This window comes from Zosterops lateralis (genome assembly GCF_965231275.1).
Source record: "Zosterops lateralis genome assembly, chromosome: 1".
Classification (NCBI taxonomy): Eukaryota; Metazoa; Chordata; class Aves; order Passeriformes; family Zosteropidae; genus Zosterops; species Zosterops lateralis.
In genome coordinates, this window is record NC_139762.1 from 118,866,054 (window position 1) to 118,883,135 (window position 17,082).

A 17,082-nucleotide genomic window follows, 5' to 3' on the forward strand; every position below is an offset into this window, starting at 1 on the left:
AAAAATAGAGATGCTCTATTGTTGAACACTGGCAGGAAACACAGTGAATGCAGATGATAGCTGCTGCTGAAGATTGTGCTGATGTCTTTTTAATCCACTGTTCTGCAGAAAAAAGTAAAATCATCTGACTTCTTAACATGATAATCTGTTATTAGCCAAATGTTTTAGTAGGCACATCCAAATCTTTTTAATCCATGCTACTATATTTCTAGGGACATGCAAGCTACCTTGTACTTTGAGCTGCTGTTTTCTTTTGTAGCATCATATATCATGAATACAAAACTGTAAAGCAAATTAAACAGAATCCTGCTCAAAGCAAAATATAGGTAAAGCCAAAATAAAACTTCCAATAAATTGAAACATGGGGGAATATATACAAAAAATTTTCACCCTATGCTGTCAAAATAAAAATGGAATAGAGTTCCCCCAGGTATAACACCTTACCACATATTTCTGTTCCCCCTCCACTCACTTGAACACTCTGTTTTAGTATATTGAAATACTGGTTAGGTGTTTATTTTAAAAATTAAGAAATGTTTAGGAAATGACACAGTTTAGCCAGTGGCAAATAAGTGAAATTAAAAGTTGGCCTTGTGCCACTGAAAACAGAGACATGCTCCTAATGTGTTGACTTAAAGCTCATAACATTTCTGGCAAATGAAGCATGAAGCATATTGTCAGATAAGTAAAGACTGTTACATCCAGAAAACTACTCTACATGAATGCTAAGATTCCAAGTCAAGCACTGAGAAGTTAATAATTGCTGGGGTTAAACTGCCTAAGCAATATTAATTCAACCTACTTGTACATGTTATGATGTTCTTTAATTACCTGGTAATTGCAATACCTATTAAGTGCACAGAACATAGTGAGGGCAAGATCCAACTGCCAGTCCAGCTTTGTCTGGAATCTTTCCATCCAGTCATTTGCTGTTCTTCCATTTGGCCAGATGCTGGGACCTTGCGGGGTTGCCTCGATGACATCCTTCTGGGAGGAGGTGGTGGGAGGCACACGTCTCTCCTTGCAGCCGGGCTCAGAGCCAGAAGTCACGGTGCCAACACAACCTGCAAAAAGAAATCTCTAGGGCAGGAGCTAGTCCTGCATCTACGGAGCTTTGCTCACCTGATTTATTGCATGCATCTGCTTGTGGGAACACTTGATATGTTTTTACAGAAGCTGAAAGGTGTCAGTGAATAAAACAGAGGCTTTCAAGAAGAGAAAGGACAATATTAGTACTACAAGAAACTGAAAAACACACTAAGACTGAATTGGCTCTTGTCTCTGTTTATGTCACAGAAATCTTCGTGCAAAGATGATCAAATATTTTTAATTAACTTTCTCACGCCTGCCCACTGCCAATCCCAGCACTAGCTGTAAGAAATGGAAAGAGAACTTCAGGAAAATCATCCTTATTTGTTAAGCATTGTGATAGTACAAACAATAGGACTGAATTCAAAGATGGGGAATAAATACTTGTACTGTATTTAATACATTCATCTGAGGAAAAGTATAGAACTGTGAGCCATGTAGTAGCTGTTGTCTGTTCAATAAACCTACAAAGGAGGCTGTGCAAGAAACGGGCAAGAGTGCCAATAGAGACTTCCATAATGATCATTATAGAGTTGATTTGTAACAACCTTAATTCTATTTTCACTTTTGTGAGGGATTCTTTGTTTTAATGTGTTCCATTATGCATGCTTATCTTTAACATGGGAAGCTAAGGGAAGGAGCAGGGGAAGGAATGTCTCTCCACAACTACAGGGCCAACAAGATTAGAACTTCAGAGCTCAGCTAAGACCTCAGTCATCCAGGTTGTCCATGCTTGCAGTGGTTGGATATTACCTAGCGTTAAGCCACACAATTTAACAGTGGTTTTCACAGCAGTGTTTCATTGCACCACAGAGGGACCCAGGACTGCTGCTTTTCTTCCCAGATTTCTAAAGGAGCAATTTCACCACTTGTCTATAGACATGCTTATTTCTGCTTCTCAACCCTCTCCTACTCCCTTCTGCTTTCGTCCAGACTCCCAGCTTCTGACCTCTCTCAACACATGCCTTTTGTTTCCTTGTCTCTCTTTCTCCTTGGATCAGATTCTTTCCTTTACTGCCAGGACACCAATGTGAATGGCATGCCTGATGGATAGAAACTGGTTTTCTGTCTTAGTTCTGGACTAACGGCATGACAAAACTGCTCTATCCCTTGCAGCATTTCTCCCAGGGAAACATATGCGTATTTCCAGTATTCTCAGCCACAAGCATTTAAAATATCAGGACGTAGACCACGACAGATCATGAAACTGCCTTCACAGTCACAGGACTGTGTTTAAAAAACCCCAAACTTCTGTTGTTCTTTTTATTAGGCTTCTTGGGTTTTATTTATTTTCAATTTTTTTTTTTTTAAGATTTCACCGTGTATACACGGTGTTTTCAGACTTTTCATTATAAGAGTTCTTGAAACCTTCTCTTAAAAATATTGCAACTAGAATTTTCTTATGCTCAGCAGGACTTCAGAAATTGTCATTTTAAGAATGTAAATTGGTGCAGAAGGTGGGCTAGAACCAGGAGCATTGTTAGCTCTGCCCCTTGTCCATGTTTGGGCACAAGGCATGCTCAAGGCCCAGAGGATCCTTGGAAAAGTTAGCTGCCAGGCTTCAGCTGACTGAAGCATGTAGCAATGTGCTTCCCAGAGCTTTCTCCATCAACATTTTAACTGACATAAGTCTATGTAGCAAGACACCTCCTGAGCAGATTTGAGCCTCTGCTCAAAGCAGCAAGGGTAACAAACTTCTTTCTTGAGGCAGCTGGAAGGATTTTTACATGGACAACACCATTTTAACCTTAATACTATTCCTGGAAATGGGTGAAGTATTTAAGATGACACTCTCTAGAAGAACTCAGCCTGAAGTGAGCAAACAGCATTACATACTTCAGGGAGAGCAATTGAAATATGGCAAATTTCTGAGCAAAGTCACTGGTGGAAAAAAATTATGCAATAAGGCATTGTATTAATGTTTAACATGAGGTGAGCTTGGGGATTTTAATTAATTTACTGCATATTTTCTTTAAAGTTTGTTTCAACGCTTAGCTATGTATTGATACTATGAGACTATATTTACATACTACAGTTATGTTACTGGATTTAAATACCTAATTTTAATTATGTAACTGAAAGGATCTGTTCTTCTATATAAATTGATGATACTTTTATTTTAAAGTCCATCTTTAAGTATAATTTCAGGACATTATCCCACTCTAAAATTCTGGATTATACAAAGATATCCTTCTGATTAACAGTACTATTCAAAATCTCATTTTCATATGTAATAATTGGAAATAGAGATACTTGGTATTAAGAATAACAATTATTTTTGCTTTTTGACAATTTTGACTCCAAATTATCCCCTGTCACTTTGGAAAATCTGCTTTACTTAGTGGGAGTTCACAGCTTCAAAAATGGAGAAAAAGGGACAAAATATATTTGGTGAGTTTCAAATTTACACTTCTTGACTATTTTCTACTTATTTATATACAGATCTGAGTTGAGTCGGTAATTTAATTTCTTCATACTTTGTAGGTATCACAGGTTCATTTACAATCCAATGTTTAAAAATTCTGGAATCTTTGAAATGACGATGGGTGAAACCCTTCTCTATCCCACTGGCCTTAAGTCCAAAATAATTCTGCGAAGAAAATGAACATTTGAAGAAAAAGACCTGGAATACAGACTTACCCCAATGAACTCACTTCCAGATTCACATTAAGGAAAGGCTGACAGCTCAGTAAAGTATCTAGCTGTGAATGCAATTTAATGAATAAAACCGTGGTTCAAATTAGGCAGTAGGAGAACTTAACAGACGACTGTTGAGGTACTTGTGTCACACTTGTATTCTAGTCCAAACATGACTTTCTTTTTCTGCTTCACCTCTGAATCTGTCCCAGATATAGAATACTTAAACCTTTGTATCCTCTAAACCTACAGTTAGAACTCTCATAAATGGCAAAAAATTACATCAGTCTTCCACACACAACTCTTAAAGCTATTGAATGCCTACAGTATGCTGCACACAAGTGATAAAAGTGTATATGTGTGACACTATGTCTGCTTGGTAGCGGAAAAGGAGAGAGAGAGATGCTGAAATACTCAATTCTACTATTAAATAATGACTTGCTTATGAGACTCACTGACCTGTTAAATACAAACATCTGGTCTAGGTGTTCAGGATCCGAATGAATTACCCACCAAAGACTAACCAGGCATATCAGACCTCAACTCACTCCCAACAACCAAATCACCCAATATTTCACTTGTGGAAAAAGTAAGTGTTTTGTTAAAGTGGGGCTAGTCAAATTAAAGTTTTTTCCAGTACTGACAATAAGGCTTTATGATTTGTGTTACTGAATTCGTCAGCTGTGTCCTGTTGCTATTCTGCTAAACTTACCATAAGCTTCAGATTTCTCATGCCTTTCCTCAACCTGTGAACAACCTTTCCTCAACCTTAACACTGCAATCCCATCCTGTCTGATAACTTTTGGACAGGTCTTGTTGGAACTGGGAAAAAGCAAAACTCAGAACTACGGAGAAGTTTTTGTTTATCACTTGAATTTAAGATACACTTTTGTGCGAGTCAGTATTAAACAAGAATTTGTGCATGGTGTCGAAGCAGTTGTGATAAATGATAGTGCCAATGACTTTACTGATACTAATCTGAGACCTGATTACTTGTAATTGTTCTATTTTTATTACTCTAATAGGCATGTGCCAGACTTGGTTCACCTCTTACATGGCTTGTTGTGGCCATGCCACAGAAGCTTCAATGTTGCTCTGAGACAAAAAGCTCAAATCTCCATGCCTGATGACGGCTGAAGAGGAAGAATGATCAGTATGCCTCTCTTTGCTCTTATCTTGTCTGATATCTATTCTCAACACATTGTTTTGTTGCTGCTCTATGGATCACTGAGAGACAATTAGCATTGCCTTTGGGAAAGCAGAAATCAGACCACTGGCTCTGTGTTGCAGAGAACAAAGAAGAAAGTGTGTGCCACTGCTGGGTGTTTGGCATTTGATGAAATGATGTTTTCTCAGCAGCCTGCCTTGAGCTTGCCTCCCTGGCAGGGCAAAAGCTGTGCCTGTGTGAAAACCAGGTGGCTGCAATTCTTGTCTAGCCATGCTTAGGTCTCAATTACCCAGTAAGGCATCTGTGTCTCCTGTGGTCCTGGGTCCTTTAACCCTGGGGGAGAGACTGGATTTTTCAAGTTAGAGAACATGAACTGGCTGCAGTAGTCATAGCAAAACTCCTCCCTCCAGCAGGTGAGCTGAATGGCTTTCACTAACAGGAGCAGCAGCTGGCTCCTGGCACTACCTGCAGAATAACATCTGCTAGGAGCCTGGCAGAGAGCAGTGGGAAGAATTGGCTCTGTGGATTATAAACCTTGGATGCCTTCTTACCCAAATTTTGTCACTTGCTCCTGCTAGTGAGCCAAGTGTTGCTTAAAAAGAAAGGACTATATTCTCCCATAGAAAAATGATCACTAGAAGGAAACTCTTAACCCTGATGTTAACACAGTTAAGCTTTCCTTTGTCCTGGTGAAGGAATGCAGGGCTGTGTGTGAGGATATGAGAATGGGGAATAGAGAACAGGTGGAAATATGCTTTAGCAAATGCATGACACCTGCCTTCTTACATGCTGTCTAAGTGAGAGATGCTTTGCTAATGACCGTACATAATTTTCTTTCCTCATCCACCCCCACTCATCTTCCTCCTGACCTCCATAGTTTATTCTACTCCTTAATTTTCATCTTCTGGCAATGCTTCATAAAGATGGTCTACATGCTCACTAGTCTGTAGGGGAGAAACCTGCAGAAAAGTGGATACAAAAGAACAATGTTTAAGAAAAAAGTAATTGGTTGTTAGTACTGCCGTACTTACTAGTTCCATCTTCTCTTTATATGTTTTATGCACTGTATTTTATCCACTTATTTTAGATTGTTGGCATGCTGGAGCAGGAACAGCATTTTATTATGGCCTTTTAAAACAAAGAAAAAGAAAAGGGTTTACATCAATCAGGAGACATGAAAATTATTTCATAAAGAGGGATGTCACTGAACCTTTTGGGACCTCAAGTAAATTTTCTGTTACTAACCCAGTCAAATCTAGGCTGTAATGTAAAATTAGAAAATCATTATGTACTTTTCAAGAAAAGTTGTGCATGGATGTGGAGCCATAGTTATGAAAGTTTTAAACTTCTCACAGTGAATTGTCATCCACAACAGTGCAAAAATTACTGTATTTACAGACAGGAAATCTTCTCAGATAAACACATTGATAGCTGTTTAACATTTCCGGTTGATGCTGTTCCTGTTTTCCAGTTACTCTTCAAACAGGTTAATTTGAAAACACTAATAGGTGGATTAACATTGCACCACAAAATGCTATACAAGGTCCCCAAACATAAATATGTAATGCTAAGCTAGTTTAGTGACCTAATTTAATAACTGATATTTAAATATACTTATGGACAAAGCAAGAAACCTAAACAATTCACATACTAGAGCTGTTTATCCTCCATGAATCTGTTTTCAATAGCTGACTTGTTTAACCAACATAAACAAGTCCCTTATTAAATCGTGTATAATTTTGGAACTTGGGTTAAAACATTCCCACAATATTTGGTGCAGATGTTATAAAGTTGTAAAAATCTGCAGAATACCTTGTTTTAAAGCTAGTTATTTTAGGATTAGGAACAAGATGAGTAAACTGAATGAGTGTCAAACACACTATAAATTATGGAAACATTAAGCAATTGCTTTTTACCTTATTTGCCTTCGTGGTGAGTACTGGGAACAACTGGAAATCAGCTTGATTACACATCATCAGACACAGAATTTTGAAATATTATGGATTAAGGTCCTACACTGATGCATATAAAGTAATTCTACAAAGTTGTTGTCCCATAAGTACCACTATTTGTTGGGTATCATCAGTGTTTCTTGTGCAATTGAATTTCTTCAGTGTTTACATGCCCAAAGATACCTCCAGTCCCTGCGTCTGCTTCTTCCCTTCCTGGGAATTCAGGACCCAGAAGGACTAGAGGCTTCTTCAGCCGATTTTTCTCACCCTGGACTACCCTCCCAGCTCCCTTTCCTTCTCACAGTTTTTCTGTGTAGCAAAGGGAAAGCTTTTCATCACTGCCCCAAAATACTCAGAAGGAATTTACTGTTCCCCTCAAATATGTTCAACCAGCCTTACAGCTGTGAGGGCAGAAACAACTCTTTCTTAAATTCAGCCTGACTGACTATTGCATACCTGAGATACCAGGTCTAGTACTTTGGGCCACATTCACGCTCTGAGCAAACCTGAATAAGACAGGATGAAGGGCCATGCTCTTAATGCTACCAAGTGAGATTTGAGGATTGTGATGTGATAATAAATTGAAAAGAGCAGCCTCACATTTTGTATTGTGTTCCTGTAGCTGGGCACAGTGGAGGGGGTCATGCAATTCATCATGATGCTGGGACACATCTTTGAACTGTAGTGTAGTTTCAATTATGTTTGGAATATGACCATTTGTAAAACTCCCTCTGAAAATATTGACTGAGAGAACAGTGAAAAATTGTTTATGAACTGTCCATCCCTAGGAGCAAAATCTCAGGGGCTGCCTCTAAGAGGCTATTTGGGGAATTTCTGTGCCCAACCCAAAATTTCTTTACAAGTTTCCAGTGGGAAACACAGTGTCACAGACTATGTATCAAGGGAGAAACTTAAGGAGCTTCAGTTGAAGTGGTAGCCTGGTCAGGGTTTTTGGCAAATGAAAAAAATTCAAGGTACTGTGATAACATCTCAAAACAAATAGTGATTCTGGTTTTCAGTTTAAACACTTCAGTATTTTGATAAATCATTAAGAAAACACAAAGCCTAAATCAGAATGTGTCTTTTTCTTCCCCTGACCAGGAACGGATGTATCACATGTGGATTAAGTAAAAAGAAGAAACCCCATGAGCAATGTGAGCAATTCACTTTACAAACCGTAAGTTAAAGAAGGACTAAATTTGAACATCCATTTCCCTGTAATTTTGTCCTACACATGCCATACAGTAACAGATGAATTATGATTGTGAAAATCCAGTGTCTGTGGGACAGCCTGTCAATCCGTGTAAACTGATGGTAAGGGCACAAATGTAACAAGGGTTCTGCCTCTGAGTTTGCAAGCAGGAGCGCTCCTGCTACGACCCACTGTTGGATGTCTCTTATTGTCTGAAATAGCTGAAGAATCCAGAATGTTTCAGTCAAAGACAAACTTTGGTAATTCTTGCCTTTGGCAGCCACTAGTTCTGTCTATATGTTACACTAGTATCTTCAAAGATCCCCCAGATAAATGAGTGGGAATAGCTGCTTATGGTTGAGTAACACCCATACTTTCTCTCCTCCCATCTGCCAGCCTTTGCCCAGTCTCTCCTAAATCCCCATCCCCTAGCACACATTCCTAAATTATCCCTTCTCTCTATCAGGAACACATTTAAAACAAGTTTCTTCCTCTTTCCTGCCTACACTATCAAGTGGATCTAGTGTGCATGAGGACTCCTGAGAAGTATTTAATAGATGTGGTCATATTTACTCCTGCCAGCTGCACTGAAAGTTATGAAATACCGCCACCAGCACCACTGTTCCCTCAATTCTCGTGCTTCAGAGAAACTTGCTGACAATTGCTTGAAGGGTAGCTATTTCCCATTGTGCTCCATGACAGTAAAGCCAAATGCCCCCAGGGAGGATGACCTCGTAACTGCTGAGGAGATGGAGACAAGAGAATGGCATTAAGAACAAAGAGACAGAAATACCACTTGCAAAATCACAGCCCACTGAGGTCAGCTGGGAAAGAATAAGAGGAGATGGCAGCCATGTTGAAAGGCGTCTTCAACAAGGCTTCCTTGAACTCCTCTACTGACCAACTTTGTCATGGAGCTTGGTTGTTGATGAAAATTAACACAAAAATTTTGAAAATCACTGAATTTTTGAGATTTTTTTTTTCCAAAAATGAACAATTCTATTGGAGGTTTAGAACCCTTTTTCTAACAAATGTGGTACTCTGATAAGTCCCTGTCTGTGAGTGAAATTACGCAGGGGTCTCCAAATTACTTCAAAAGTGTTTCTTTCAAATAGTACTCACTGTCTATCAAAATATAAAAACATGTGTTTTATTCCAAGTAACATCTATCTCAAATAAAACAAAAAACGCAAACCAAAATAAAACAAAAGATTGCATCCTGAGACACTGAGAGATGGTGAATAAATTAATTTGTGGGGGAAATAAAAAGAAAGGAAAATATGCAAACACATGGACATATTATTTATGTTATAACTTTAAATAACTGATTGGAAAATAAAAATCAACAATTTTATTTTTTTAAGGGCTTTTTTTTTTGCTTTTCTAGAGGAAATGATGAATTATTTCTAGGCCTGCCACTAACTGCTGATAGAACCTAGTGTCCCTTCTCAAAATTAATACTTATAAATAACTGACATTGATTGAGGAGAATAAAATCCAGGGTCCTGTACACATTGTATTTGTACATCTTCTTTACTTATTTTCTTTGTGTTTTGACCTATGTAATTTTCCTCTAGATGGCTAGGCAAATTTAACTTTAGCAAATTAAAACTTGAGATGACATTTATTTCTCTTAAACAAATATGTATCTTTGAGAACATCAGTAAATATGTTATGAATTGTAACAGCAGTGCACTGAGTCACACACTTGCTTGACAGAAATAAATGTTGGCTAGAATCAAATTGTAGAACTCAAAGTGTACCGTCTTAAAAATAACTAATTAAAAGCCTAGATAATTTCCTTGAGATGTATTGAACCAGGATAAAAGGAAGTGCATCTTTCATGTAATTGTATTAGCTTTCACACACTCATTTGTGATTTTCACAATGGGGAAAAAATCAGGAATACTGTTAAAAGCATCTGCTAAACAGATACTTGTAAAAGACTATGAATCATTTTTGTGTACAATACACAGCTTTAAAGGAAGATTTTTGATGCATTAAATGTTGATCCTTGTAATCCTAGTTATCCTTCCTTGTCTCAGCTGTTTTTTTCTAGTTACAAGGTCATTCAGCTCTGTCTCATGCCGAATTTTACATTAGAACCATGAAACATTCAGTTTCTTTTCTTTTAGCTGCACAATTTATTAGGAAAAATCCGTAAAACTTGTAGACAGAAATTATTTTGATCTTTAAGAAAAATTTTAGTGATTTTGGAAAAAAAATCTTTATAATTTTTCTGCCTGATATCTTTCTTCCTGTGATATGGATTTTGACTTGGCTTTCACAACCATCCTTATCAATCATGTTGTTTGAAGTCCAATATTAAGATAAATTTGGAGCTTTTCCCACTTATTTTGCTGAGACACAATCTGTTCCTTGTTGCAATGCTGAAAATTTAACTTTCTCCTGTGATAATTTCAATGTAATTTTTTAATATTATGTCAGATGATCAAACTGATAACAAATCTGTGGTCTTACCCAGGAAATGAGCAAATACAGCAGTAACATTTTTTGTTTGTTCTGAAAAAAAATGTTTTGCCAATATTTCAGGAAGTAAAGGTTTTTTCTTATTATTTTTAGCTCCAGAAATTTAAACTGCTATCCTGAAAGCTGCATGTGCTCTACATCTGCATGATGCAATTACCTTAACTGGGACCACTCACTTCTTTATCTAAACAGCTCCCTAAGTGTGTTTGCAAGATTGGAGTCTTAGAATATTTTGATTTTAAACAACATGATAACATCAATCTGTAATTGTTACTTGGTGCTGTCATTCATTTAGAGAAATGGAATCTAAATTGTCTCAGGCAGGACTAATATTTCTCTTGAATGAAAACAATGGGTTTGGCTTTTTGTTGTTCACAGTGTTGTTTTAGAAGAGCGCTTGGTCACTTTTTGAGAGGGATTATATGTCATATTGCCTATGATAGCAGTGGACTCAGTTTGATGACTTTGAAGACCTCCTTCAATCTTGTGCTTATATATGAACTTGGTCAGTATTATTGTTGCTGTTTTAATGGATTTTTTTTTATGTCCAAAATTTTAGTTGGTGTATTGCCCTGCACAGCAGCACGTGGCTTACGCTTAAAGTGTAGGCTGACGAGAATTTCACAAAAGTAACCTGCTAGAAGAGTTATTCTGTGATTAAAAAATTTACTGGTACATTCTTGCAGTGACAAATAGAGAATACAACTGTATCCACTGCTTCTCTCTCTTTTTTTCCTAGGTTATCCTCTTTAAAAAGTGTACCCTGTAGGTGTTCATGTTCGCTGGTATTTCCTTTCAGTGTCTCCAGTAAGTTATCCTTTCATTGTGGGTAAGTAAGAGTTTGCAAAACTTTGCACCCTTATTCTTAAATTAAATACTGACAAGGAATGGAAGTGTAAAGCATGCTAATAAGCAAGACCTCCCTGTGGGAACCTGTGATAGAAGACTGTTTCACATTGAGAGGCAGACAGCGCTGTTGACACAGGCTGTCAAAAAGGCTTCATGTCTTTGAAAGAAAATCTTAATCTTCTTTATTCATGTGTGAACAGGTCCAGGCCTTCATCCCGTAGCTCATATGCATTGACTGTTTAAACTGTGGGTTGCTAGGCTTTGGGTAGGGTTTGTTTGCTTGTGTCTACATTGTACGAATGGATGAGGACTGAAAATTAAAATCTGTCTGACACAGAGCACTGCTTTTCTGTCTCTGTTTGAAGAGACATGGCAACCCAGGGTGAAATGAAAAGGAATTTTATTGAGCGCAAAAACCGCTCAGTGTTTAAATGTTGGACGCAGGAACTGAATGGTCAATTTGGGAGGCTTGTAGGTTGTTTATAGACATTGGGATGGCTGTCAATCACAGTACAATGGTGAAATTTGTGTTGGAAAAAAAGTGCTTTTTAGTGGCTGAACTCCTGTTTCCTGTTAAAATGCTCACATCAACAAACAAAAAGAGGTTTTGTCTGAAGTTTACAAGCAAGAAAATTTCAGAATAACAGAGATGCTGCTACTGTTGTGGCATCTTTTGATCATTGCGGCACTGACTATTTAACATTTAAAACCAATTTTACAGAGAAAGATCCTATTGCTCTGTGGCTCAGATTCTGATCTACTTCTGTGGCTTATAAATCAGGAATAAAATTCGGGAATATGTCAATTAAATGAATGGCATTATGCTACTGAAAAACAGTATGAGAGTGGATTTTGAGACTTTGTGTATGTCTGTGCTGTTAAAAATTTTACTTAGATATGTTTTACATGTTCTTTATATGTTTATAAATCAATAACAAGGAGAAGCAGTAGATAAATAGCACCTATAAAAAAGTAATCTCTTCCAGCACTTTTTAGTAATGAGTAGAGGAAAAAGCCTTATTTCAGAAGCAACTTTCCCCTTTCCATTTATTGTTAAAGCTAACTGGAAGCATTTTGCTATTTCATTTTACAGAAGCTTGTATTATCTCAGCTATAAAATTTCATGCTGAAACTTGGCCAAATGTCAAACTTGCCACACTATAGGCTTTGGAATAATTAACAAAAAAAACCAAAAAACAAAAACAAACAAACAAACAAAAAACCAACCAAACAAACAAAACAAATAGCTGAAGGAAATAGAAATAAGCCTGTTTGCATAGAATCAAATTTAAAATTCTAATGCTGATGGCTTTTTCTGTTTTATAATATGAAAAAGCATGTTTTACAGGACATTGGCTGAGATCTCAGCCCTCAAAATCTGATATAAAAAGTGGTTTCTGGGCCCCTGTGGGATTCGTAGGAGGAAAGAAAGAGAAAACCATTTCTCCCATTGTAATTCTTTCACCTCCAAGCATTTCAGCCCTCAACTCTAGATCTTTCTGCCTCAGTGGCAGGAGAAGCAGGGAGGCTCAAAAGGGCCAAGGCTCAGCAGAGCTATCATCCAAGTGATAGTTCATATTAAATTGTTCCTCACCTTATGAGCATTCAGCCCTTATATTTTGCATAATCACTGGGAGCTCACAGAGCATGGGAATGTCATGCAGTTTTCTGGTTCTGAACAACAGAGCATTTCCTTTGTGTTCACCTTTATGTTTTCACTAACTTCCTCAATGTACATATCTGTTTCCAGTACTTTTCTGAGCAGGTTTTTTGTTGGCATATGGAGTAATAAGATACTTGCCATTTTGTAGATGTGTGTGTACAGTTAATCCTGAAATAGCTACCACCTTCAAATGTCTTGATTACTTGTTTCATCCTTCTCCTTAAATATATAGCCTTCAAGACTATTACATAGATAATGACTGAAATATTCATCATGAGGAGCTCTCCTCTGTAATTTTTAAATGAGAGAGTATATCTGAGGACAGTCTCAAAACTAAATTTCCTATCACTTTGCAGATTTCTGAATTTTTTTGTCTGTTTACCTTTTCAAATCTTTGCCTAATTCCTTCAGTAGCTTAAGTTACAGAGCTCATGCAAAATACCAAAAATTAATCATATTTCTGCTTTCCAAATTGGAATTTCTCTTTTTTGAGATGTCTTTCTTTCAATTAAATTTACCATAGTAAACCATGTACAGCCTTAATTAGTTGTTTAATAATTGGTTATTTACTGCAACTCTCTCTCTTTTCAGGTTTTGTTGTCTTGACAACAAGACCTAAGATAAACCAATGCAGGTAACTGCATAGAAAAACAAAACTTGAGTTTACATTTGGAAGGAGAGTGAATTTTTTTAGTCCCTGTGTTATATACAGGAACTATACAGATACTCAACCTGCTCAGTGGTAATTCACAGAGTAGTGTCTCACCGGGAAGTTCATTTTCTCTTCTCAAGTATCCCACATGGCTTGTTGAAAAAGAGCTTTCCCCCTGCATTCCCTTCAGCTGCAGCTGCATTTGGCCTCAGCAGGAATGCAGCTGCATGAGCGAAACGCTGTGGGGTTTTCCAAGCACTATCTTTGGCTGTACTGCCACACTCACCAGCCTAAGATGATTTGTATCACTTAGCTATATGTCAGTTTTCTCTCTTCTGTAAAATGGGATCAGTGATAAGAGTTCTGCATAAAAGCAGTGGGGAAAACTGATTTTATGAAAAGCAAAGTTCCTGTTTATTACTAGTCATAAGTCTCAGCAGAGTAAAGCCTTTGGATTTCTTTATAGTTTCTTTCACCAATACATCAACACAGCTTATGTTGCTTCTTCTGTGCATGACTAAGAGGTAAATATGTCTTCTCTTGCAGAAAAGTAGAACACTTGTATTTTTGCTTTCACTCATCATCTCCCTTGTTAACTCTTGTAAGGTCCTACTCCTTATTATTCTCCTTGTTTTAATCTCCTAGAAGCACATGTCAGTATATGCATGATCAATACACTATTCTTGTTTATTACCAATCTGCCTTCCCTTAGCATGCTCGATAGATGCAGCTGCCCCTGGAGGCAGTTTCCTATAGCCTCTCCCAGGTTTATCTTCTTCTCTCCAAAGTCTGCTCCCTTTGCCATCAGGAATGTCAAATGCAGAGCTTTCTTAATATGCTGGCTGTATTCCCATCCTATTGATTTCTTCCTCTCTGCTATGACTGGCTTTTGAAGTCTTGATTTTCCAAGGTCTTCCCATCTTAAAATGTCTCCTAAAGACTGACCTCTTCTATGAGTATTGTAAAAGGAAACCATACTTCTTGCTCTTCTTTCCAGGTGTGCTTTAGTCTTTCCTCTGCAATGTAAGGTTGTTGGGGGCAGGGACTGGGTCAGATTCTCTGGGTGTGGACAAGAGCTTTATTTTTTTAAGGAATTTTATCTGGCATAGAGGAGCTGCTGCACACTGGGCAGATTGCTAGGAACTGTATGCTGCATATAGTGGTCAAACAACAAACTACATCTTTCAGGCAGCAAGTGTTCCTCTCCCTCCCCCCTTCCTCCAGGCTTTATTCTGGAGGTCTAAGTTTATAACAAAAGAAACAAAAAGGTTTTTATATAAATGGAAAAGCAAATGGAGCCCAGCTCATGTTACAACTCAGCCTTCTGACAGCCCGGAATGGAGATCTGCCCTACTTAGAGGCCTCTCTTTGCTCTGAACTGCAAGGGAGCTTTTAATATTCCCTCACTTGCTCTGAGTGCTCTCTGATTAGACCTTCACCTCCAGCTCGGCCTTAACCCAAACTGTAAATTTGGCAAAGGTTGCTGCAACAGTTTTGTCTGTACAGTAACTGCAACAGTGGAGCCATTATCCACTGCCTCAGTGCTATTGGGGTATAAATAAGAAGCAGGGTGTGTATGCACAGTGTTGTGATTGCTCAGAAAACTCCACTGTGTTGCAAATCCTTTAAAATAATACAGTGCAAAAATATTTCAACTTTCCATTAGTCATAAAAGCCAACATTTTTAATATGCATGATTAAATTTAGTCAGGGAGATAAATGTGTGTTGGTTTTTCTCTCTCTCTTTTTTTTTTTTTTTCCTGAAAGAGATTAATGGAAACTGCCCAACACTTTTGGTGTTGGTGCTTAAATATGTTTAAATTTAAGAGGGAGCTTTAAATTAACAAAGCAGGTGCCAGAATGCCTAAATTCAACCTTCTTACTCAGGTGTCTAATTTTAGGCAAGGCAGTATTTGTAGGATTAAATATCTTTTATTGGACTATTTAGAAAAAAACTCAGACTTGGGAACACAAATCATTCTCTTGTTAGGTGCTTAAAACTTTAGAGAAATCATTCACACTGTAATAGATGGTCTGTGCTGAAAATAAACCACACTTGATTTCTTGCAGGCTTTCTGCAAGCCCTGTGACAAAGGTGGAACACAGTTTTAAAAGCAAAGGCCTGGATAAGATGCAAGATGTAGTGATGCCTGAATTGAGAGCCACAGATTACTGCCAGACTTTGAGGTTGAATGATTCCTGTTTTATGTTAAGCTGACTTGTAGGTGACAATATTTTTGCCTGTCTTTAAAATAATTTCTTCCTTTAAAATGAGAGCTTCCAAAACTTTATGGTTGTAAAATAATAAATGTTTTGGAGGGTGTGGGGATGAACTAGATTACACTATGGCCCCAAAACAAAATGGAAAGTGTGGTCACTGGCAAGAACAATTTGAATCTGGTACATTATATGGAATAAATCATTATCTGGCTTCTTGTACGGTTATCTCAGTACATAAAAATTACTGAAGAGTAGGAGAAGCTTGGGCAGGTCTATTCAGAGTAATAACATGGCATACAGAGCATCACACAATCCTTCCATGCAAAGTTCATCCAATGTCATAATCTCTTTTCTTAACTTTCTTTGCCCTTTGTTAGGCTTTCTGCCTGTGCAGGAAAGAGAAGCATGAGGAGATTCAGGGATATTATTTTCTCTAGTTTTATAAAGGAACAGATAAAACAAAATCCATATGACCTTTAGAGCTGTGGGTGAGCCTGTTTGATGAATGCTGGTCACATCACAGCACTGTGATGTGTCCTTTCCACTTAGAGCCCATAAATTCTAAGTTCTCAAAATGCATAGCTGCAATCTTATGCTAGAGAAGAAACATGTGGATTTGTCACTGATATTTGGAGCCAACCATTTTCAAGATGCCAACTTCCATGCATTGTAAAAATGGCTAATTACTTTGCTTTCCTAACTGCCTTTCTCTTGGTGGGATGCCATTGGCCTTTATCTCTTTGTTTTTATACACCCAGCTATTTTGTTAATGCTCTGCACTCTACACCCCTGCTTCTGTTTCTCAGGAGGTTAGACAGTGAGTTATATATTCACTTGAGAGACAACCCTCCCAATTTTTAGAATGAATGCAAAAGAGAAGTTGGATAAGCACTTTTTTTCTCTTTAAATTTGAAATCTACAAAAAATTATGTGGGTTGTTGTGTGTGCGTAAGAACCTTCAGTTTCTACTAACAGTACAGAGATTTATAGGGGGAAAGACTTCTTTAGATGACTCTTGCTGTGTCATGAGAAATACTATATGTGGATTTACAGATCTATCTAATTTTTATGCCTGTACACTCCTCCTTAAAAGTATTGCCAGCTTTGTCAAACAGTGAGGTTTGGGTACAGTTAGCTTTTCCTTCCTCTTGGAAGAATACATTGACTTTG

General features: G+C 37.7%; 1 protein-coding gene across 10 annotated transcripts in view; it reads left to right on the forward strand.

Moving 5' to 3' along the window:
* The window catches only part of LOC310907274 (uncharacterized protein C8orf34 homolog), a 246,560-nt gene that overhangs the window by 183,541 nt on the left and 45,937 nt on the right, over nt 1-17,082 (forward strand). For 9 of the 10 annotated variants that reach the window (XR_014589577.1, XR_014589578.1, XR_014589579.1 and 6 more), the window contains 2 exons: nt 7,948-8,023; nt 11,268-11,357. The gene's annotated coding sequence lies outside the window, so the exon portion shown is untranslated. Of the gene's footprint in view, nt 1-949; nt 1,044-7,947; nt 8,024-11,267; nt 11,358-17,082 lie in introns of those variants that run through there. The other variant, XR_014589586.1, reaches the window with a different exon arrangement.